Here is a 25,235-nt window from a genome sequence, read left to right as displayed (position 1 = left end):
CACCACTGGGGATGCACTGCAGTGAGTCCAGAGACTGCATTGGCACCACTTGGGATGCACTGCAGTGAGTCCAGAGAGTGCACTTGCACCACTGGGGATGCAGTGCAGTGAGTCCAGAGAGTGCACTGGCACCACTGGGGATGCAGTGCAGTGAGTCCAGAGAGTGCACTGGCACCAATGGGGATGCACTTCAGTGAGTCCACAGAGTGCACTGGCACCACTGGGGATGCAGTGCAGTGAGTCTAGAGAGTGCACTGGCACCATTGGAGATGCAGTGCAGTGAGTCCAGAGAGTGCACTGGCACCACTGGGGATGCAGTGCAGTGAGTCCAGAGAGTGCACTGGCACCACTGGGGATGCAGTGCAGTGAGTCCAGAGAGTGCACTGGCACCACTGGGGATGCACTGCAGTGAGTCCAGAGAGTTCACTGGCACCACTGGGGATGCACTTCAGTGAGTGCAGAGACTGCACTGGCACCACTGGGGATGCAGTGCAGTGAGTCCAGTGAGTGTACTGGCACCACTGGGGATGCAGTGCAGTGAGTCCACAGAGTGCACTAGCACCACTGGGGATGCAGTGCAGTGAGTCCAGAGAGTGCACTGGCAACACTGGGGATGCACTGCAGTGAGTCCAGAGAGTGCACTGGCACCACTGGGGATGCAGTGCAGTGAGTCCAGAGTGTGCACTGGCACCATTGGAGATGCAGTGCAGTGAGTCCAGAGAGTGCACTGGCACCACTGGGGATGCAGTGCAGTGAGTCCAGAGAGTGCACTGGCACCACTGGGGATGCAGTGCAGTGAGTCCAGAGAGTGCACTGGCACCACTGGGGATGCACTGCAGTGAGTCCAGAGAGTGCATTGGCACCACTTGGGATGCACTGCAGTGAGTCCAGAGAGTGCACTGGCACCAAAGGGGATGAACAGCAGTGAGTCCACAGAGTGCACTGGCACCACTGGGGATGCAGTACAGTGAGTCCAGAGAGTGCACTGGCACCACTGGGGATGCAGTGCAGTGAGTCCAGAGAGTGCTCTGGCACCACTGGCGATGCAGTGCAGTGAGTCCAGAGAGTGCACTAGCACCACTGGGGATGCAGTGCAGTCAGTCCAGTGAGTGTACTGGCACCACTGGGGATGCACTGCAGTGAGTCCAGAGAGTGCACTGGCACCACTGGGAATGCAGTGCAGTGAGTCCAGAGAGTGCACTGGCACCACTGGGGATGCACTGCAGTGAGTCCACAGAGTGCACTGGCACCACTGGGGATGCACTGCAGTGAGTCCAGAGAGTGCACTGGCACCACTGGGGATGCACTTCAGTGAGTCCAGAGAGTGCACGGGCTCCACTGGGGATGCACTGCAGTGAGTCCAGTGAGTGCACTGGCACCACTGGGGATGCAGTGCAGTGAGTCCAGAGAGTGCACTGGCTCCACTGGGGATGCAGTGCAGTGAGTCCAGAGAGTGCTCTGGCACCACTGGGGATGCAGTGCAGTGAGTCCACAGAGTCCACTAGCACCACTGGGGATGCAGTGCAGTGAGTCCAGAGAGTGCACTGGCACCACTGGGGATGCACTGCAGTGAGTCCAGAGAGTGCACTGGCACCACTGGGGATGCAGTGCAGTGAGTCCAGAGTGTGCACTGGCACTACTGGGAATGCAGTGCATTGAGTCCAGAGATCGGACTGGCACCACGGGGGATGCACTTCAGTGAGTCCAGAAAGTGCACTGGCACCACTGGGGATGCAGTGCAGTGAGTCCAGAGAGTGCACTGGCACCACTGGGGATGCACTGCAGTGAGTCCAGAGAGTGCACTGGCACCACTGGGGATGCAGTGCAGTGAGTCCAGAGAGTGCACTGGCACCAGAGGGAATGCACTGCAGTGAGTCCAGTGAGTGCACAGGCACCACTGGGGATGCAGTGCAGTGAGTGCAGGGAGTGCACTGGCACCACTGGGGATGCAGTGCAGTGAGTCCAGAGAGTGCAGTGGCACCACTGGGGATGCAGTGCAGTGAGTCCAGAGAGTGCACAGGCAGCACTGGGGATGCAGTGCAGTGAGTCCAGAGAGTGCTCTGGCACCACTGGGGATGCAGTGCAGTGAGTCCAGAGAGTGCACTGGCACCACTGGGGATGCAGTGCAGTGAGTCCAGAGAGTGCACTGGCACCACTGGGGATGCACTGCAGTTACTCCAGAGAGTGCACTGGCACCACTGGGGATGCGGTGCGGTGAGTCCAGAGAGTGCACTGACACCACTGGTGATGCACTGCAGTGAGTCCAGAGAGTGCACTGGCACCACTGAGAATGCCCTTCAGTGAGTCCAGAGAGTGCACTGGCACCACTGGGGATGCACTGCAGTGAGTCCACAGAGTGCACTAGCACCACTGGGGATGCAGTGCAGTGAGTCCAGAGAGTGTACTGACACCACTGAGAATGCACTTCAGTGAGTCCAAAGAGTGCACTGGCACCACTGGGGATGCACTGCAGTGAGTCCAGAGAGTGCACTAGCACCCCTGGGAATGTAGTGCAGTGAATCCAGTGAGTGCACTGGCACCAGTGGGGATGCACTGCAGTGAGTCCAGAGAGTGCACTGGCACCACTGGGGATGCACTGCAGTGAGCCCAGAGAGTGCACTGGCACCACTGGAGATGCAGTACAGTGAGTCCAGTGAATGCACTGGCAACACTGGGGATGCAGTGCAGTGAGTCCAGAGAGTGCACTGGCACCACTGGTGATGCAGTATAGTGAGTCCAGTGAGTGCACTGGCACCACTGGGGATGCAGTGCAGTGAGTCCAGAGAGTGCACTGGCACCAGTGGGGATGCAGTGCAGTGAGTACAGAGAGTGCACTGGCACCACTGATGATGCAGTACAGTGAGTCCAGTGAGTGCACTGGCACCACTGGGGATGCAGTGCAGTGAGTCCAGAGAGTGCATTGGCACCACTGGTGATGCAGTGCAGTGAGTCCAGAGAGTGCACTGGCACCACTGGGGATGCACTGCAGTGAGTCCACAGAGTGCACTGGTACCACTGGGGATGCAGTGCAGTGAGTCCAGAGAGTGCACTGGCACCACTGGGGATGCGGTGCGGTGAGTCCAGAGAGTGCACTGGCACCACTGGGGATGCACTGCAGTGAGTCCAGAGAGTGCACTGGCACCACTGGTGATGCACTGCAGTTACTCCAGAGAGTGCACTGGCACCACTGGGGATGCGGTGCGGTGAGTCCAGAGAGTGCACTGGCACCACTGGGGATGCAGTGCAGTCAGTCCAGTGAGTGTACTGACACCACTGGGGATGCACTGCAGTGAGTCCAGAGAGTGCACTGGCACCACTGAGAATGCCCTTCAGTGAGTCCAGAGAGTGCACTGGCACCAGTGGGGATGCACTGCAGTGAGTCCACAGAGTGCACTAGCGCCACTGGGGATGCAGTGCAGTGACTCCAGAGAGTGCACTGGCACCACTGGGGATGCACTTCAGTGAGTCCAGAGAGTGCACTGGCACCACTGGGGATGCAGTGCAGTGAGTCCAGAGAGTGCATTGGCACCACTGGGGATGCAGTGCAGTGAGTCCAGAGAGTGCACTGGCACCACTGGGGATGCACTGCAGTGAGTCCAGAGAGTGCACTGGTACCACTGGGGATGCAGTGCAGTGAGTCCAGAGAGTGCACTGGCACCACTGGGGATGCACTGCAGTGAGTCCAGAGAGTGCACTGGCAGCACTGGGGATGCAGTGCAGTGAGTCCAGAGAGTGCACTGGCACCACTGGGGATGCAGTGCAGTGAGTCCAGAGAGTGCACTGGCAGACTGGGGAAGCAGTGCAGTGAGTCCAGAGAGTGCACTGGCACCACTGGGGATGCACTGCAGTGAGTCCAGAGAGCGCACTGGCACCACTGGGGATGCACTGCAGTGAGTCCACAGAGTGCACTGGCACCACTGAGAATGCACTTCAGTGAGTCCAGAGAGTGCACTGGTACCACAGGGGATGCACTGCAGTGAGTCCAGAGAGTGCACTAGCACCACTGGGGATGCAGTGCAGTGAATCCAGTGAGTGCACTGGCACCACTGGGGATGCAGTGCAGTGAGTCAAGAGAGTGCACTGGCACCACTGGGGATGCACTGCAGTGAGCCCAGAGAGTGCACTGGCACCACTGGGGATGCGGTGCCGGGAGTCCAGAGAGTGCACTGGCACCAGTGGGGATGCAGTGCAGTGAGTCCAGAGAGTGCACTGGCACCACTGGGGATGCAGTGCAGTGAGTCCAGAGAGTGCACTGGCACCACTGGGGATGCACTGCAGTGAGTCCAGAGAGTGCTCTGGCACCACTGGGGATGCAGTGCAGTGAGTCCAGAGAGTGCACTGGCACCACTGGGGATGCAGTGCAGTGAGTCCAGAGAGTGCACTGGCACCACTGGTGATGCACTGCAGTTACTCCAGAGAGTGCACTGGCACCACTGGGGATGCGGTGCGGTGAGTCCAGAGAGTGCACTGGCACCACTGGGGATGCAGTGCAGTAAGTCCAGTGAGTGTACCGGCACCACTGGGGATGCACTGCATTGAGTCCAGAGAGTGCACTGGCACCACTGAGAATGCCCTTCAGTGAGTCCAGAGAGTGCACTGGCACCACTGGGGATGCACTGCAGTGAGTCCAGAGAGTGCACTAGCACCACTGGGGATGCAGTGCAGTGACTCCAGAGAGTGCACTGGCACCAGTGGGGATGCACTTCAGTGAGTCCAGAGAGTGCACTGGCACCACTGGGGATGCAGTGCAGTGAGTCCAGAGAGTGCATTGGCACCACTGGGGATGCAGTGCAGTGAGTCCAGAGAGTGCACTGGCACCACTGGGGATGCACTGCAGTGAGTCCGCAGAGTGCACTGGTACCACTGGGGATGCAGTGCAGTGAGTCCAGAGAGTGCACTGGCACCACTGGGGATGCAGTGCAGTGAGTCCAGAGAGTGCACTGGCACCACTGGGGATGCAGTGCAGTGAGTCCAGAGAGTGCACTGGCAGCACTGGGGATGCAGTGCAGTGAGTCCAGAGAGTGCACTGGCACCACTGGGGATGCAGTGCAGTGAGTCCAGAGAGTGCACTGGCACCACTGGGGATGCACTTCAGTGAGTCCAGAGAGTGCATTGGCACCACTGGGGATGCAGTGCAGTGAGTCCAGAGAGTGCACTGGCACCACTGGGGATGCAGTGCAGTGAGTCCACAGAGTGCACTGGTACCACTGGGGATGCAGTGCAGTGAGTCCAGAGAGTGCACTGGCACCACTGGGGATGCACTGCAGTGAGTCCAGAGAGTGCACTGGCACCACTGGGGATGCAGTGCAGTGAGTCCAGAGAGTGCACTGGCACCACTGGGGATGCACTGCAGTGAGTCCAGAGAGTGCACTGGCAGCACTGGGGATGCAGTGCAGTGAGTCCAGAGAGTGCACTGGCACCACTGGGGATGCACTGCAGTGAGTCCAGAGAGCGCACTGGCACCACTGGGGATGCACTGCAGTGAGTCCACAGAGTGCACTGGCACCACTGGGGATGCACTGCAGTGAGTCCACAGAGTGCACTGGCACCACTGAGAATGCACTTCAGTGAGTCCAGAGAGTGCACTGGCACCACTGGGGATGCACTGCAGTGAGTCCAGAGAGTGCACTAGCACCACTGGGGATGCAGTGCAGTGAATCTAGTGAGTACACTGGCACCACTGGGGATGCAGTGCAGTGAGTCAAGAGAGTGCACTGGCACCACTGGGGATGCACTGCAGTGAGCCCAGAGAGTGCACTGGCACCACTGGGGATGCGGTGCCGGGAGTCCAGAGAGTGCACTGGCACCACTGGGGATGCACTACAGTGAGTCCACAGAGTGCACTAGCACCAGTGGGGATGCAGCGCAGTGACTCCAGAGAGTGCACTGGCACCACTGGGGATGCACTTCAGTGAGTCCAGAGAGTGCACTGGCACCACTGGGGATGCAGTGCAGTGAGTCCAGAGAGTGCATTGGCACCACTGGGGATGCAGTGCAGTGAGTCCAGAGAGTGCACTGGCACCACTGGGGATGCACTGCAGTGAGTCCACAGAGTGCACTGGTACCACTGGGGATGCAGTGCAGTGAGTCCAGAGAGTGCACTGGCACCACTGGGGATGCACTGCAGTGAGTCCAGAGAGTGCACTGGCACCACTGGGGATGCAGTGCAGTGAGTCCAGAGAGTGCACTGGCACCACTGGGGATGCAGTGCAGTGAGTCCAGAGAGTGCACTGGCAGCACTGGGGATGCAGTGCAGTGAGTCCAGAGAGTGCACTGGCACCACTGGAGATGCACTGCAGTGAGTCCAGAGAGCGCACTGGCACCACTGGGGATGCACTGCAGTGAGTCCACAGAGTGCACTGGCACGACTGAGAATGCACTTCAGTGAGTCCAGAGAGTGCACTGGTACCACTGGGGATGCACTGCAGTGAGTCCAGAGAGTGCACTGGCACCACTGGGGATGCAGTGCAGTGAATCCAGTGAGTGCACTGGCACCACTGGGGATGCAGTGCAGTGAGTCAAGAGAGTGCACTGGCACCACTGGGGATGCACTGCAGTGAGCCCAGAGAGTGCACTGGCACCACTGGAGATGCGGTGCCGGGAGTCCAGAGAGTGCACAGGCACCACTGGGGATGCAGTGCAGTGAGTCCAGAGAGTGCACTGGCACCACTGGGGATGCACTGCAGTGAGTCCAGAGAGTGCTCTGGCACCACTGGGGATGCAGTGCAGTGTGTCCAGAGAGTGCACTGGCACCACTGAGAATGCCCTTCAGTGAGTCCAGAGAGTGCACTGGCACCACTGGTGATGCACTGCAGTTACTCCAGAGAGTGCACTGGCACCACTGGGGATGCAGTGTGGTGAGTCCAGAGAGTGCACTGGCACCACTGGGGATGCAGTGCAGTCAGTCCAGTGAGTGTACTGGCACCACTTTGGATGCACTGCAGTGAGTCCAGAGAGTTCACTGGCACCACTGAGAATGCCCTTCAGTGAGTCCAGAGAGTGCACTGGCACCACTGGGGATGCACTTCAGTGAGTCCAGAGAGTGCACTGTCACCACTGGTGATGCACTGCAGTGAGTCCAGAGAGTGTACTGGCACCACTGGGGATGCACTTCAGTGAGTCCAGAGAGTGCACTGGCACCACTGGTGATGCACTGCAGTGAGTCCAGAGAGTGCACTGGCACCACTGGGGATGCACTGCAGTGAGTCCAGAGAGTGCACTGGCAGCACTGGGGATGCAGTGCAGTGAGTCCAGAGAGTGCACTGGCACCAGAGGGAATGCACTGCAGTGAGTCCAGAGAGTGCAGTGGCACCACTGGGGATGCAGTGCAGTGAGTGCAGAGAGTGCACTGGCCCCACTGGACATGCAGTGCAGTGAGTCCAGAGAGTGCAGTGGCACCACTGGGGATGCAGTGCAGTGAGTCCAGAGAGTGCACTGGCACCACTGGGGATGCAGTGCAGTGAGTCCAGAGAGTGCTCTGGCACCACTGGGGATGCACTGAAGTGAGTCCAGAGAGTGCACTTGCACCACTGGGGATGCAGTGCAGTGAGTCCAGAGAGTGCACTGGCAACACTGGGGTTGCAGTGCAGTGAGTCCAGAGAGTGCACTGGCACCACTGGGGATGCAGTGCAGTGAGTCCAGAGTGTGCACTGGCACGACTGGGAATGCAGTGCAGTGAGTCCAGAGATTGCACTGGCACCACTGGGGATGCACTTCAGTGAGTCCAGAGAGTGCACTGGCACCACAGGTGATGCACTGCAGTGAGTCCAGAGAGTGCACTGGCACCACTGGGGATGCAGTGCAGTGAGTCCAGAGAGTGCACTGGCACCACTGGGGATGCACTGCAGTGAGTCCAGAGAGTGCACTGGCACCAGAGGGAATGCACTGCAGTGAGTCCAGTGAGTGCACTGGCACCACTGGAGATGCAGTACAGTGAGTCCAGTGAATGCACTGGCAACACTGGGGATGCACTGCAGTGAGTCCAGAGAGTGCACTGGCACCACTGGTGATGCAGTATAGTGAGTCCAGTGAGTGCACTGGCACCACTGGGGATGCAGTGCAGTGAGTCCAGAGAGTGCACTGGCACCACTGGGGATGCACTGCAGTGAGTGCAGAGAGTGCACTGGCACCACTGATGATGCAGTACAGTGAGTCCAGTGAGTGCACTGGCACCACTGGGGATGTAGTGCAGTGACTCGAGAGAGTGCACTGGCACCACTGGGGATGCAGTGCAGTGAGTCCAGAGAGTGCACTGGCACCACTTGGGATGCAGTGCAGTGAGTCCAGAGAGTGCACTGGCACCACTGGGGATGCAGTGCAGTGAGTCCAGAGAGTGCATTGGCACCACTGGGGATGCAGTGCAGTGAGTCCAGAGAGTGCACTGGCACCACTGGGGATGCACTGCAGTGAGTCCACAGAGTGCACTGGTACCACTGGGGATGCAGTGCAGTGAGTCCAGAGAGTGCACTGGCAGCACTGGGGATGCACTGCAGTGAGTCCAGAGAGTGCACTGGCACCACTGGGGATGCAGTGCAGTGAGTCCAGAGAGTGCACTGGCACCACTGGGGATGCAGTGCAGTGAGTCCAGAGAGTGCACTGGCAGCACTGGGGATGCAGTGCAGTGAGTCCAGAGAGTGCACTGGCACCACTGGGGATGCACTGCAGTGAGTCCAGAGAGTGCACTAGCACCACTAGGGATGCAGTGCAGTGAATCCAGTGAGTGCACTGGCACCACTGGGGATGCAGTGCAGTGAGTCAAGAGAGTGCACTGGCACCACTGGGAATGCACTGCAGTGAGCCAAGAGAGTGCACTGGCACCATTGGGGATGCGGTGCCGGGAGTCCAGAGAGTGCACTGGCACCACTGGGGATGCACTGCAGTGAGTCCAGAGAGTGCACTGGCACCACTGGGGATGCAGTGCAGTGAGTCCAGAGAGTGCACTGGCACCACTGGGGATGCACTGCAGTGAGTCCAGAGAGTGCTCTGGCACCACTGGGAATGCAGTGCAGTGAGTCCAGAGAGTGCACTGGCACCACTGGGGATGCAGTGCAGTGAGTCCAGAGAGTGCACTGGCACCACTGGTGATGCACTGCAGTTACTCCAGAGAGTGCACTGGCACCACTGGGGATGCGGTGCAGTGAGTCCAGAGAGTGCATTGGCACCACTGGGGATGCACTGCAGTGAGTCCACAGAGTGCACTGGTACCACTGGGGATGCAGTGCAGTGAGTCCAGAGAGTGCACTGGCACCACTGGGGATTCACTGCAGTGAGTCCAGAGAGTGCACTGGCACCACTGGGGATGCAGTGCAGTGAGTCCAGAGAGTGCACTGGCACCACTGGGGATGCAGTGCAGTGAGTCCAGAGAGTGCACTGGCAGCACTGGGGATGCAGTGCAGTGAGTCCAGAGAGTGCACTGGCACCACTGGGGATGCACTGCAGTGAGTCCACAGAGTGCACTGGCACCACTGAGAATGCACTTCAGTGAGTCCAGAGAGTGCACTGGTACCACTGGGGATGCACTGCAGTGAGTCCAGAGAGTGCACTAGCACCACTGAGAATGCACTTCAGTGAGTCCAGAGAGTGCACTGGTACCACTGGGGATGCACTGCAGTGAGTCCAGAGAGTGCACTAGCACCACTGGGGATGCAGTGCAGTGAATCCAGTGAGTGCACTGGCACCTCTGGGGATGCAGTGCAGTGAGTCAAGAGAGTGCACTGGCACCACTGGGGATGCACTGCAGTGAGCCCAGAGAGTGCACTGGCACCACTGGGGATGCGGTGCCGGGAGTCCAGAGAGTGCACTGGCACCACTGGGGATGCCCTGCAGTGAGTCCAGAGAGTGCACTGGCACCACTGGGGATGCACTACAGTGAGTCCAGGGATAGCACTGGCACCACTGGGGATGCAGTGTAGTGAGTCCATAGAGTGCTCTGGCACCACTGGGGATGCCCTGCAGTGAGCCCAGAGAGTGCACTGGCACCACTGGGGATGCAGTGCAGTGAGTCCAGAGAGTGCACTGGCACCACTGGTGATGCACTGCAGTTACTCCAGAGAGTGCACTGGCACCACTGGGGATGCGGTGCGGTGAGTCCAGAGAGTGCACTGGCACCACTGGGGATGCAGTGCAGTGAGTCCAGTGAGTGTACTGGCACCACTGGGGATGCACTGCAGTGAGTCCAGAGAGTGCACTGGCACCACTGAGAATGCCCTTCAGTGAGTCCAGAGAGTGCACTGGCACCACTGGGGATGCACTGCAGTGAGTCCACAGAGTGCACTAGCACCACTGGGGATGCAGTGCAGTGAGTCCAGAGAGTGCACTGGCACCACTGGGGATGCACTTCAGTGGGTCCAGAGAGTGCACGCGCTCCACTGGGGATGCAGTACAGTGAGTCCAGAGAGTGCACTGGCACCACTGGGGATGCAGTGCAGTGAGTCCAGAGAGTGCACTGGCAGCACAGAGGGTGCAGTGCAGTGAGTCCAGAGAGTGCTCTGGCACCACTGGGGATGCAGTGCAGTGAGTCCAGAGAGTGCACTGGCACCACTGGGGATGCAGTGCAGTGAGTCCAGAGAGTGCACTGGCACCACTGGGGATGCACTGCAGTGAGTCCAGAGAGTGCACTGGCACCACTGGGGATGCACTGCAGTGAGTCCAGAGAGTGCACTGGCACCACTGGGGATGCAGTGCAGTGAGTCCAGAGAGTGCACTGGCACCAGAGGGAATGCACGGCAGTGAGTCCAGTGAGTGCACTGGCACCACTGGGGATGCAGTGCAGTGAGTGCAGAGAGTGCACTGGCACCACTGGACATGCAGTGCAGTGAGTCCAGAGAGTGCAGTGGCACCACTGGGGATGCAGTGCAGTGAGTCCAGAGAGTGCACTGGCAGCACTGGGGATGCAGTGCAGTGAGTCCAGAGAGTGCACTGGCACCACTGGGGCTGCAGTGCAGTGAGTCCAGAGAGTGCACTGGCACCACTGGGGATGCAGTGCAGTGAGTCCAGAGAGTGCTCTGGCACCACTGGGGATGCACTGAAGTGAGTCCAGAGAGTGCACTGGCACCACTGGGGATGCAGTGCAGTGAGTCCAGAGAGTGCACTGGCAACACTGGGGTTGCAGTGCAGTGAGTCCAGAGAGTGCACTGGCACCACTGGGGATGCAGTGCAGTGAGTCCAGAGTGTGCACTGGCACGACTGGGAATGCAGTGCAGTGAGTCCAGAGATTGCACTGGCACCACTGGGGATGCACTTCAGTGAGTCCAGAGAGTGCACTGGCACCACAGGTGATACACTGCAGTGAGTCCAGAGAGTGCACTGGCACCACTGGGGATGCAGTGCAGTGAGTCCAGAGAGTGCACTGGCACCACTGGGGATGCACTGCAGTGAGTCCAGAGAGTGCACTGGCACCAGAGGGAATGCACTGCAATGAGTCCAGTGAGTGCACTGGCACCACTGGGTATGCAGTGCAGTGAGTGCAGAGAGTGCACTGGCACAACTGGGGATGCAGTGCAGTGAGTCCAGAGAGTGCAGTGACACCACTGGGGATGCAGTGCAGTGAGTCCAGAGAGTGCACAGGCAGCACTGGGGATGCAGTCCAGTGAGTCCAGAGAGTGCACGGGCTCCACTGGGGATGCACTGCAGTGAGTCCAGTGAGTGCACTGGCACCACTGGGGATGCAGTGCAGTGAGTCCAGTGAGTGTACTGGCACCACTGGGGATACACTGCAGTGAGTCCAGAGAGTGCACTGGCACCACTGAGATTGCACTTCAGTGAGTCCAGAGAGTGCACTGGCACCACTGGGGATGCAGTGCAGTGAGTCCAGAGAGTGCACTGGCACCACTGAGAATGCACTTCAGTGAGTCCAAAGAGTGCACTGGCACCACTGGGGATGCACTGCCGTGAGTCCAGAGAGTGCACTAGCACCACTGGGAATGCAGTACAGTGAGTCCAGTGAGTGCACTGGCACCACTGGGGATGTAGTGCAGTGACTCGAGAGAGTGCACTGGCACCACTGGGGATGCAGTGCAGTGAGTGCAGAGAGTGCACTGGTACCACTTGGGATGCAGTGCAGTGAGTGCAGTGAGTGCACTGGCACCACTGGGGATGCAGTGCAGTGAGTCCAGAGAGTGCATTGGCACCACTGGGGATGCAGTGCAGTGAGTCCAGAGAGTGCACTGGCACCACTGGGGATGCACTGCATTCACTCCAGAGAGTGCACTGGCACCACTGATGATGCAGTACAGTGAGTCCAGTGAGCGCACTGGCACCACTGGGGATGTAGTGCAGTGACTCGAGAGAGTGCACTGGCACCACTGGGGATGCAGTGCAGTGAGTCCAGAGAGTGCACTGGCACCACTTGGGATGCAGTGCAGTGAGTCCAGAGAGTGCACTGGCACCACTGGGGATGCAGTGCAGTGAGTCCAGAGAGTGCATTGGCACCACTGGGGATGCAGTGCAGTGAGTCCAGAGAGTGCACTGGCACCACTGGGGATGCACTGCTGTGAGTCCAGAGAGTGCACTGGCAGCAGTGGGGATGCACTGCAGTGAGTCCAGAGAGTGCACTGGCACCACTGGGGATGCACTGCAGTGAGTCCAGAGAGTGCAGTGGCACCAGTGGGGATGCAGTGCAGTGAGTCCAGAGAGTGCACTGGCACCACTGGGGATGCACTGCAGTGAGTCCAGAGAGTGCACTGGCACCACTGGGGATGCAGTGCAGTGAGTCCAGAGAGTGCACTGGCAGCACTGGGGATGCAGTGCAGTGAGTCCAGAGAGCGCACTGGCACCACTGGGGATGCACTGCAGTGAGTCCAGAGAGTGCACTGGAACCACTGAGAATGCACTTCAGAGAGTCCAGAGAGTGCACTGGCACCACTGGGGATGCACTGCAGTGAGTCCAGAGAGTGCACTAGCACCACTGGGGAATGCAGTGCAGTGAGTCCAGTGAGTACACTGGCACCACTGGGGATGCAGTGCAGTGAGTCCAGGGAGTGCACTGGCACCACTGGAGATGCAGTGCAGTGAGTCCAGAGAGCGCACTGGCACCACTGGGGATGCACTGCAGTGAGTCCAGAGAGTGCACTGGAACCACTGAGAATGCACTTCAGAGAGTCCAGAGAGTGCACTGGCACCACTGGGGATGCACTGCAGTGAGTCCAGAGAGTGCACTAGCACCACTGGGGAATGCAGTGCAGTGAGTCCAGTGAGTACACTGGCACCACTGGGGATGCAGTGCAGTGAGTCCAGGGAGTGCACTGGCACCACTGGGGATGCACTGCAGTGAGCCCAGAGAGTGCACTGGCACCACTGGGGATGCGGTGCCGGGAGTCCAGAGAGTGCTTTGGCACCACTGGGGATGCACTGCAGTTACTCCAGAGAGTGCACTGGCAACACTGGGGATGCAGTACAGTGAGTCCAGAGAGTGCACTGGCACCACTGGGGATGCACTGCAGTGAGTCCAGAGAGTGCACTGGCACCACTCAGGGTGCAGTGCGGTGAGTCCAGAGAATGCACTGGCACCAATGGGGATGCAGTGCAGTGAGTCCAGAGAGCGCACTGGCTCCACTGGGGATGCAGTGCAGTCAGTCCTGTGAGTGTACTGGCACCACTGGGGATGCAGTGCAGTGAGTCCAGAGAGTGCACTGGCACCACTGAGAATGCACTTCAGTGAGTCCAGAGAGTGCACTGGCACCACTGGGGATGCACTTCAGTGAGTCCAGAGAGTGCACGGACTCCACTGGGGATGCATTGCAGTGAGTCCAGAGAGTGCACTGGCACCACTGGGGATGCAGTGCAGTGAGTCCAGAGAGTGCACTGACACCACTGGGGATGCACTGCAGTGAGCCCAGAGAGTGCACTGGCACCACTGGGGATGCGGTGCCGGGAGTCCAGAGAGTGCTTTGGCACCACTGGGGATGCACTGCAGTGAGTCCAGAGATTGCACTGGCACCACTGGGGATGCAGTGCAGTGAGTGCAGAGAGTGCACTGGCACCACTGGGGATGCACTTCAGTGAGTTCAGAGAGTGCACTTGCACCACTGGGGATGGGTTTCAAGCCAACTGCATTAACCGCTCATGCTTCTTTCTTATGAGACGTTAGTAAACCAATTACATAGCCTTGTCAAGACTAAATCACAGGTAAAAATCCTGTACATCTCATGTGGCCAACCACTCCCAACTAGGATTCCAAGAACCAGGAGGTTCGGTTAAAATAGGGCTAGTGCTATTAGAGGGGTGATTATTAGGGTAAGCCCTAAGCTGTCTTTAATGGAGAAGTATGGGTGGAATGGGATTTTGTCGCAGTCTGATACGATTCCTAGTGGGTTATTTGAGCCTGATTCGTGTAGGAAGGTTAGGTGGACTAGGGTGATTCCTGCAATTAGGAAGGGCAGTAGGAAGTGGATGGCGAAGAATCGGGTTAAGGTTGGATTGTCTACTGAGAATCCTCCTCAGGCTCATTCTACTAGAGTTTGCCCAATGTACGGGATGGCTGAGAATAGGTTGGTGATTACGGTGGCCCCTCAGAATGACATTTGTCCTCATGGTAGGACATACCCTACGAAGGCAGTTGCTATTAGGGTGAGTAGGAGGATTACTCCTGTGTTTCAGGTTTCTTTGTATAGGTAGGAGCCGTAGTAGAGGCCTCGTCCGATGTGTAAGTAGATGCAGATAAAGAAGAGCGAAGCACCGTTGGCGTGGAGGTTGCGGATGAGCCATCCGTACTGGACGTCTCGGCATGTGTGAGCTACTGAGGAGAAGGCGAGTGAAGTGTCTGCGGTGTAGTGTATGGCTAGTAGCAGGCCTGTTAGGATTTGTGTGGCTAAGCAGATGGCTAGAAGGGAGCCGAAGTTTCATCAGGCAGAGATGTTGGAGGGGGCAGGTAGGTCGATTAGGGAGTTGTTGATTATTTTTAGTAGGGGATGGGATTTGCGGATGTTAGGGGCCATTAGTGAGTCTGTGTGTTATTAGGATTATTACCAGGATGGAGAGGGCGAAGGATCCTAGGTAGGCCTTAATTAGCCCTGTGTGTATTGAGGTTGCGGCTTTGCTTGCGGCTACTTGTAGTTCAGCAAGGCCCTCTGGCCCTATTTTTTTGAGTCAGGAGAGGTCGATCAAGTGTAGGGCAATGTTTTGTCCCTTTTCTAGTAGGTTTTTGGAGAAGAATCGGTGTACTAGGGGGTTGAAGTACCCTAATGCAGAGGAGAAGTTTATGAGGGGGGTTGGTTTGGGGTGAGTGAGGGTGTGTGTTATGTTCGATAGTTCTAGGGCTAGGATGATTCCTAGGATTGTTATGAGGATGGCAGCAGTTTTGGTGATAAGGGGTATGGTTATTGGGGGGGTTTTGGTTGGTGTGATGAAAGAGGTAATGATTATTCCTGCTGTAATGCTGCCTAGGGCGAGTCGGGTTAGGGGGGCGGTGATTAGTGGGTTGTTTTCGTTTATTGATACTATTGGGGGGATTCGGGTTTGTCCAGCTTGGACTAGGATGGTTATGCGGATGCTGTAGGTTGCGGTGAATGCTGTGGCTATAAGGGTTAGGAGTAGGGCTCAAGTATTTAGGTATGATGTGTTTAAGCTTTCGATGATGAGGTCTTTTGAGTAGAATCTGGCTAGGAATGGGGTTCCTATCAGCGCCAGGTTTCCGATGGTTAGGCAGGAAGTAGTGACTGGGAGTATTTTCTGTAGGCCTCCTATCTTTCGGATATCTTGTTCTCCGTTTAGGTTGTGGATGATAGACCCTGAGCATAGGAATAGTATGGCTTTAAAGAAGGCATGGGTTGAGATGTGTAGGAAGGCTAGTTGTGGGAGGTTTAGTCCGATAGTGACTATTATTAGTCCTAGTTGGCTGGATGTTGAGAAAGCAATGATTTTTTTGATGTCATTTTGGGTTAGGGTGCATGTGGCAGCGAATAGGGTTGATAGAGCACCTAGGCATAGGCAGGCAGTTAGGGCTGTCTGGTTGGTGGCTAGCAGGGGGTGCATGCGGATGAGCAGGAAGATTCCGGCTACTACTATGGTACTGGAGTGCAGTAGGGCTGATACTGGGGTGGGGCCTTCTATTGCTGCGGGCAGTCATGGGTGGAGTCCAAATTGGGCGGATTTTCCTGCGGCTGCGAGGATTAATCCTATGAGGGGGAGGATTGGGGTTTGGTGGGGGTGTACGGCTTGTTGGATCTCTCAGGTGTTGAATGTTGAAGCTAGTCATGCTATGCTCAGGATCAGTCCGATGTCTCCGATTCGGTTGTAGATTACGGCTCGTAGGGCGGCGGTGTTGGCATCTGCTCGGCCTTGTCATCAGCCGATGAGAAGGAAGGACATGATTCGTACTCCTTCCCAGCCTACGAATAGGAGGAATATGTTGTTTGCGGTTGTTAGGAGGAGTATGGCGACTAGGAATGTCAGTAGGTAGGTGAAAAATTTTGTTACGTATGGCTCTGAGGCCATGTATCATATGGCGAATTGTAGGATTGATCATGTTACAAATAGGGCGATTGGAAGAAATGTTGTTGAGTATTGGTCTATTTTTAGGCTCAGGGGGATTTTAAAGTTTATAATGAATTTTCACTCCCAGTGGCAGGTGACAGATTCTACTCCCGAGTAGATGAATGCGGTTGTAGGGGCTAGGCTAATTAGGAATGCGGTTTTAACAGCGCGGGTGGTGGCTTGTGGGGTGTTTTTAAAGTTTTTAAATAGAAATGGCAGGATGATTGGGGTTAGGAGGATTGTCAGCGTGAGTAGTGTGAGGGAGTTGATTAGTAGTGTGGGGTTCACTCCTTTTACTTGGATTTGCACCAAGATGGGTGGTTCCTAAGACCAGTGGATTGCTGTTATCCTTTAAAAGTAAGGGGGCTGAGGTTTTAGGCTCAGATGTAAGAGTTAGCAGCTCTTGTTGGTTAAACCCTCCCCTCGGCAGGTAAGAAGGTTTGAACTTCTATTCTTAGAATCACAGTCTAATGTTTGGTTTAAACTATACTTGCATGAGGGGATTCCGGAGATCAGTTCGGGTTTGAGGATTAGGAGGAATATTGGGATAATGTGGAGTGTTATGAGCAGGTGTTCTCGCGTGGTTGAGTTTTGCATAGATGTGATGTGGGAGGGGATTGAGCCTCGTTGGGTCATTAGTAGTATGAATAAGGTGTAGGAGGCGGTTAGTAGGGTTGCGATTCCTGTTAGGATGATCGTGAAGGCAGATCAGTTGAATAAGGTGATTATAATGGTTAGCTCTGCTATGAGGTTTGTTGTTGGGGGTAAGGCTATGTTTGTTAGATTGGCCAGCAATCATCAGGTAGCTATGAGTGGTAGGAGAGGTTGTAGGCCTCGTGTGAGTAGTAGAATTCGGCTGTGCGTACGTTCATAGTTTGTGTTGGCTAGGCAGAATAGTATGGAGGAAGTTAGTCCATGGGAAATTATTAGGATCATTGCCCCTGAGAATGATCAGTGGGTTTGGATTATTCCTGCGGCGATAACTAGGCCTATGTGGCTAACGGATGAATAAGCGATTAGTGATTTTAGGTCTGTCTGTCGTAGGCAGATTGAGCTAGTCATTAGGGCGCCTCATAGGGCCAGGGTTAGGAAGGGGTAGTGCAGGAGGTTGGACAGTGGGCCCATAAATAGAGTGACTCGTATAATTCCGTATCCTCCTAGCTTTAGTAGTAGGGCGGCGAGGAGTATTGAGCCTGCGATGGGTGCTTCTACGTGGGCTTTTGGCAGTCAGAGGTGTAGGCCGTATAGTGGGGCTTTTACTATGAATGCTATGAGCAGTGCTAGACCTGATAGTATTCCTGTCCATGAGGTGGATAGGGTTGGGTGGGTTAGTTGTAGGGTTGGCAGGTGCAGGGTGCCAATTTTCACGTATAGGTGTATGATTGTGATTAGCAGGGGTAGAGAGCTTACTGGCGTGTAGAATAGCAGGTAGATGCCAGCGCTTAGGCGTTCTGGTTGGTTCCCCCATCGGGTGATTAAGATTAGGGTGGGAATGAGGGTTGCTTCAAATGAGATGTAAAATAGTGCTAGTTCTGTGGTGGAAAAGGCTAGTAGGATGAATGGCTGGACTGCGACTAAGGTTGAGATAAAGATTCGTTTGCGTTGTAGGGGTTCTTGTTGCAGGTGGTTTTGGCTTGCTATGATTATGAGTGGGAGTAGTCAGCAGGATAGTACTAGGAGGGGGGATGAGATTTGGTCAATTCCTGTTCAGTTGGATAAAAATTTGTAGGGGTAGTAGGTTGGGATTAATCACTGTAGGCTTAGGGCAGCGATTAGGAGGCTGTATAAGGTGGTGTTAGTCCATAGAAATTTTGGTGGAGACAGCAGGGCTGTTGGAAGAAGTATGATTGTGGGTAGGATGATTTTTAGCATTGCAGGAGGTTTAGGTTGTGTAGATGGTCAGAGCCATGTGTGCGGGTGGAGGCTACTAGGATGGCCAGGCCTGTGCCCGCCTCACACGCTGAGAAGGTTAGCATGAGAATTGGTACCATGGTGAATGAGGAGACTTGGTTTTCGATGGATCATATTGATAGGCCTACGAATATCGATAATATTATGCTTTCAAGGCATAGTAGGGCGGATACTAGGTGGGTTCGGTGGAAGGCTAGCCCTAGTCCGCTGAAAATGAAGGCTGAGTAGAAGCTTAAATGTAGGGGCGACATAAGAAAGTTACAGGGTTGGCTGTAATCTGCTGGGTCGAAACCAGCTATCTTTTTGGTTAGACTAACTTTCTGTTATTCTGCTCATTCTAGGCCCCCTTGAATTCACTCGTAGGCCAGTCCGAGTGTTAGGAGAAGGAGGATCACTACAGTTCAGGTGAGGGTCATTAGGGGGGATTGGAGTTGGACGGCTCATGGCAGGGGGAGTAGGAGGGCGATTTCTAGGTCGAATAGGACGAACAGGATGGCTACTGAGGAAGAATCGGACTGAGAATGGTAATCGAGCAGATCCAAGTGGGTCGAATCCACATTCGTACGGTGAGAGTTTCTCTGAGTCGGGGTTTATTTGGGCGAGTCAGAAGTTTAATGCGGTTAGGGCGGCGCTTAGGATTGATGATAGGGCGAATATGAACATGAGTGCGTTCATTGCTCTCCTCTGGGTTTATACCAGATTCTAGAGATTGGAAGTCAATTGTAATTAATATACTAGAAGAGCAAGATCCTCATCAGTAGATGGTTATGTAGAGGAATAGTCAGATGACGTCTACGAAGTGTCAGTATCAGGCTGCTGCCTCGAATCCGAAGTGGTGGTCTGATGTAAAGTGGAACTTGATCAGTCGGAAGAGGCAGACGGTCAGGAAGGAGGATCCGATGATTACGTGGAGTCCGTGGAATCCAGTGGCAACGAAGAAGGTAGATCCGTAGACGCTATCGGCGATTGAGAATGGGGCTTCGTGGTATTCTATTGCTTGTAGGGCTGTGAAGTAGAATCCCAAGAGGATCGTTAGGGTTAGGGCGTGGATGGCATGTTTTCGGTTTCCTTCTGTGATGCTGTGATGGGCTCACGTTACGGTAACGCCTGAGGCTAGTAGGATGGCTGTGTTTAGTAGGGGGACTTCTATCGGGTTGAGTGGTTTAATTCCTGTTGGGGGTCATTGGCCTCCTAGTTCTGGGGTTGGGGCCAGGCTCGAGTGGAAGAACGCTCAGAAGAACCCTAAGAAGAAGAATGCTTCGGATGTGATGAAAAGGATTATGCCGTATCGTAGGCCTTTTTGGACTGTGGGAGTGTGATGGCCTTGGAAGGTGCTTTCTCGTACAATGTCTCGTCATCATTGGAGTATTACTAGGAGTATTGAGATGAGGCCTAGGGTTAGTAGTATGGATGAGTTGTAGTGGAATCACATGATTAATCCTGAGGTTGTGAGTAGGGCGGCGGCTGCCCCGAAGATTGGTCAAGGGCTTGGGTCAACTATGTGGTATGAGTGTGCTTGGTGTGCCATTAGATGTTTTCTTGTAAGTATAGGCTTAGAAGGAGCACGAAGACGTAGGCCTGGATTATGGCTACTGCTACTTCTAGGATGGTTAGGAGTAGTAGGATGATTATTGTTAGGATGGATACTGCAGGAAGGGTGGGTATTAATGCAATGGAGGCTGTAGAGATGAGTTGGATGAGTAAGTGTCCTGCTGTAAGGTTGGCTGTAAGGCGGACTCCGAGGGCTAGGGGGCGGATTAGTAGGCTGGTTGTTTCGATCAGGATTAGTGCGGGGATTAGGGGTGTAGGGGTACCTTCGGGTAATAGGTGGGCTAAAGAGGCTGATGGTTGGTTTCGTAGGCCTGTTAGTAGTGTGGCGAGCCATAGTGGGAAGGCTAGGGCTATGTTCATAGATAGTTGGGTGGTTGGGGTGAATGTATATGGAAGGAGGCCTAGAAGGTTGATTGTAAGAAGTATGATTATTAGGGATGTAAATATTATGGCTCATTTGTGGCCATTTTTGTTGAGTGGGACTATTAGTTGTTTTGTGATTAGGTGAAGGAGTCATGTTTGGATAGTAGAAAGGCGGTTGTTGATTCATCGGTTGTTTGGGGACGGGAATAGTAGGGCTGGGAAGAGTAGGGATAGTAGGATTAAGGGGATGCCAAATAGATTGGGGCTGGAAAATTGGTCAAAGAAGCTTAGGTTCATGGTCAGGATCATGGTGTGGGTTTGGTAGTGAGGGAGGTTATCTTATTTGATGGGGGGTTGGTTGTGGTGAAGGCTAGTAGTTTTGGTTGGATGAGGAGTGCTAGGGTTAATCAGGTTATAATTATGATTGAAAATCATGGTGCGGGGTTAAGCTGTGGCATATCATTAAGGAGGGGGAAGTCCCTCTTTGGCTAGCTTAAAAGGCTAGTGCTGTTGCATAGCTTCTTAATGATTAGGATGATGATAGAAGGGACGATCAGGCCTCGAAATGTGGGAGTGGGGTTGATTCTACTACAATGGGTATGTAGCTGTGATTAGCCCCGCAAATTTCTGAGCATTGTCCGTAAAAAATCCCAGGCCGGGTGGTAATGAATGAAGTTTGGTTTAGTCGGCCTGGGATTGCGTCTGTTTTAACTCCGAGCGTTGGGACTGCTCAGGAGTGGAGTACGTCTCCTGCAGTAATGATCACGCGGATGGGGGATTCTATTGGGATAACTACGCGGTGGTCAACTTCTAGCAGTCGGAAGTGGCCGTTGGGTAAGTCTGGGGTGGGCACTATGTAGGAGTCGAATGATAGGTCTTTGAAGTCTGTGTATTCGTAGCTTCAGTATCATTGGTGGCCGATGGCTTTTAGGGTGAGGTCTGGTTCATCGATTTTGTCCATTATGTAGAGGATTTGTAGGGATGGGAGGGCGAGGAGTACCAGGACGATAGCAGGTAGGATTGTCCAGATCAGCTCTACTTCTTGGGCGTCTACAGCATTGGACGAGAGTTTTTCTGTTAGTATGTGGGCTAAAAGGTAGAGAACTAGGCTGCAGATAGCTAGGGCAACGATTAGGGCGTGGTCGTGGAATTCAACGAGTTCTTCTATGATGGGTGATGAGGCGTCTTGGAATCCTAGTTGGGAGTGGTTGGCCACATGAGATGTACAGGATTTTTACCTGTGATTTAGTCTTGACAAGGCTATGTAATTGGTTTACTAACGTCTCATAAGAAAGAAGCATGAGCGGTTAATGCAGTTGGCTTGAAACCAGCATGTGAGGGTTCGATTCCTTCCTTTCTTGTACTTGGACGAAGGCCGGTTCCTCGAAAGTATGGTATGGGGGAGGGCAGCCGTGGATTCATTCAACGTTTGTGGTAGTTAGTTCTGGTTGTAGGACTTTTCGTTTGGCCGAAAAGGCTTCTCAGATGATGAATATTAGTATGATTACGGCTACTATTGAGATTAGGGAGCCGATGGAGGAAACGGTGTTTCATAGTGTGTAGGCGTCGGGATAGTCCGAGTATCGTCGGGGTATTCCTGCTAGGCCTAGGAAGTGCTGGGGGAAGAACGTTAGGTTTACTCCTGTAAATATTACCCCGAAGTGGGCTTTTGCTCATGTTTGGTGTAGGGTAAACCCAGTGAGTAGTGGGAATCAGTGAGTAAATCCTGCTAGAATGGCAAAGACGGCGCCTATGGATAGGACGTAGTGGAAGTGGGCAACTACGTAGTACGTGTCGTGCAGGGCGATGTCTAGGGAAGAGTTTGCAAGAACGATTCCTGTTAATCCTCCGATGGTAAATAGGAAGATAAATCCTAGAGCTCATAGTATTGGGGGGGTCTCATTTGATTGTTCCTCCGTGCAGGGTGGCTAGTCAGCTAAATACTTTGATTCCGGTAGGGATGGCAATGATTATAGTGGCTGATGTAAAGTAGGCTTGGGTATCAACGTCTATTCCTACTGTAAACATGTGGTGAGCTCAGACGATGAATCCTAGGAAGCCGATGGATAGTATGGCTCAGACTATTCCCATGTAGCCGAAGGGCTCCTTTTTGCCTGAGTAGTACGTGACTACGTGTGAGATGATTCCGAACCCCGGTAGGATCAGAATATAGACTTCTGGGTGTCCGAAGAATCAGAATAGGTGTTGGTACAGGATTGGGTCTCCTCCTCCAGCGGGGTCGAAGAATGTGGTGTTTAGGTTTCGATCAGTTAGTAATATTGTAATACCGGCGGCGAGTACGGGGAGTGATAGAAGGAGTAGGATGGCGGTAATTAGTACGGATCAGACAAATAGTGGGGTTTGGTATTGTGAGAGTGCGGGGGGTTTTATGTTGATGGCTGTGGTGATAAAGTTGATGGCCCCAAGGATGGAGGAGATACCGGCTAAGTGGAGTGAGAAGATAGCCAGGTCTACTGAAGCTCCGGCGTGGGCAAGGTCACCTGCTAGGGGAGGGTAGACAGTTCAGCCTGTGCCGGCGCCAGCTTCTACAGTGGATGAGGCTAGTAGGAGGAGGAATGATGGGGGGAGGAGTCAAAAGCTTATGTTGTTTATTCGCGGGAATGCTATGTCGGGGGCACCGATTATGAGGGGGACTAATCAGTTGCCGAATCCTCCAATCATGATGGGTATGACTATAAAGAAGCTTATTACAAAGGCGTGAGCGGTAACGATTACATTGTAAATTTGGTCGTCGCCTAGGAGAGTTCCTGGTTGTCCTAGTTCTGCGCGGATTAATAGGCTGAGTGCGGTGCCGACTATTCCTGCTCATGCCCCGAAGATGAGGTACAGGGTGCCAATATCCTTATGGTTAGTGGAAAATAGTCATCGGTTGATGAAGGTGACGGGTAAGATGGCTGAGTGTTGAAGCGTTAGGCTGTAGTCCTTTTTACAGAGGTTTAATTCCTCTTCTTATCGGCTCTGTAGTGAAATTCATGTTGAGTTGCAAGCTCATCGATGCGCACTAGGGTGCGTCAGGGTCTTTGTAGGCAGAAGCCAATTGGTTTAGGCATTTAGCTGTTAACTAGAGTTTTGTGGGATCGAAGCCCATCTGTCTAGGGAGGCTTTAGCTTAATTAAAGCGTCTGACTTGCATTCAGAAGATACAGGTTAATATTCTGTAAGTCTTAATGTGCAGAAACTAAGAGGGTTTAACTCTTATTTAAGGCTTTGAAGGCCTTCGGTTTGGGGTGTTATCCTAAGTTTCTAGACAATGGCATGTATTATTGGGGACAGGGGAAGTAAGAGGATTGATAGTGAGGCAAGGACCGCAGTAGGTGTGCTTGGGGCTTTGCTAGTGTATCATTGTTTTATGTGGTTAGAGGAGTTGGGGGGAAGGGTAATTGTTGAGTGGTATGCGAGGCGTAGGTAGAAGAAGAGGCTGAGCAGTGATAGCATGGCAATTGCCATGGCTGCTGGTGTTATTTCCTGTTTAGTTAGTTCTTGGATGATAAGTCACTTTGGTATAAAGCCTGTTAATGGGGGGAGGCCTGCTAGGGATAAAAGTACTAGTATTAGGGTGGCGTTTAGCAGTGGGGTTTTTGTTCATGAGGTTGTGATCATGGATAGGTTAAGGGCTTTGATTTTGTTAAGGGCTAGGAATACGGCTGATGTTATGATTGTGTATAGGTAGAAGGTAAGTAAGGCCAATTTGGGGCTGTAAACTAGGATGATGGCGATTCAGCCTAAGTGGGAGATGGACGAGAAGGCTAGGATTTTGCGTGTTTGTGTTTGGTTCAGTCCTATTCAGCCTCCTAGTGCTGTTGAGGCTAGGGCCATGGCGGTGAGTAGAGCTGGGTCAAGGGATTTGGATGTTAGTAGGAGCAGGGTTAGTGGGGGGAATTTTATGAGGGTCGAGAGTAGCAGGGCTGTTATTAGTGGCGATCCTTGTAGTACTTCTGGGAATCAGAAGTGAAATGGCACTAGGCCCAGTTTAATAGCGATTGCTGCTGTCAGTAGTAGACAGGAGGTTGGGTGGTTTATTTGTGTGATGTCTCATTGGCCGGTGACTCAGGCATTGGTTATGCTAGAGAATAGGACCAGGGCGGAAGCAGCTGCTTGGGTTAGGAAGTATTTCGTTGCGGCTTCTACTGCTCGTGGGTGGTGGGATTTGGCAATTAGGGGAATGATGGCTAGTGCGTTGATCTCCAGTCCTGTCCAGGCCAGAACTCAGTGGTTGCTGGAAATTGTGATTGTGGTGCCCAAGATGAGGCTGAAGGTTATGATTGGGGTCGCGTAAGGGTTCATTAGTAGAGGAGGGGGTTAAACCATCATTTTCGGGGTATGGGCCCGATAGCTTGATTAGCTGACTCTACTAGAAAATAATATAAGGGAAGTATGGAGAATTTTGATTTCTCTTGTGTGGGTTCAATTCCTACTTTTCTAAGGTCAACAGGAAATGAGAGGGCTGTTATACCTCTATGTTCACTTTATCATAGTGACCCTTTGTAGTTCAGGCACATTTCCTTATGTAAGGAGGTAGGCCTGCATAGCAGATAGGTATGCTGATGTGTCAGAGGCACAGAGCTAGTGTGAGGGGTAGGAAGTTTTTTCATAGTAGGTGCATTAGTTGGTCATATCGGAATCGTGGGTATGAAGCTCGGACCCATAAGAAACCAGAAGATAGTAGGAGGACTTTTGTGGCTAGGATGGCGGGGAATAGTTCTGTGGGTGGCCCTAGGGCGCTTGGGTTTAGGAATATGATGGCTGTAAGTGTATTTATTAGCATAATGTTCGCATATTCAGCTAGGAAGAATAAGGCGAAGGGTCCTGCGGCGTATTCAACGTTAAACCCTGAGACTAGCTCAGATTCACCCTCTGTGAGGTCAAAAGGAGCTCGGTTTGTCTCTGCTAGGGTGGATACGTATCATATTATTGCTAGGG

The 25,235-nt window shown here is 53.9% G+C and overlaps 1 long non-coding RNA gene across 1 annotated transcript in view; it reads left to right on the top strand.

Annotated features, from left to right (window-relative positions):
* The window catches only part of LOC310897992, a 927,268-nt gene that overhangs the window by 461,193 nt on the left and 440,840 nt on the right, over nt 1-25,235 (top strand). The window contains exon 4 of the long non-coding RNA XR_014582875.1: nt 17,129-17,301. This is a non-coding gene — a long non-coding RNA (uncharacterized lncRNA). The remainder of the gene's footprint in view (nt 1-17,128; nt 17,302-25,235) is intronic.

This window comes from Anser anser (assembly GCF_964211835.1).
Source record: "Anser anser genome assembly, chromosome: 3".
NCBI lineage: Eukaryota > Metazoa > Chordata > Aves > Anseriformes > Anatidae > Anser > Anser anser.
Note: the sequence above shows the minus strand (reverse complement) of the source record. Positions and strands in the feature narration are given on the sequence as shown.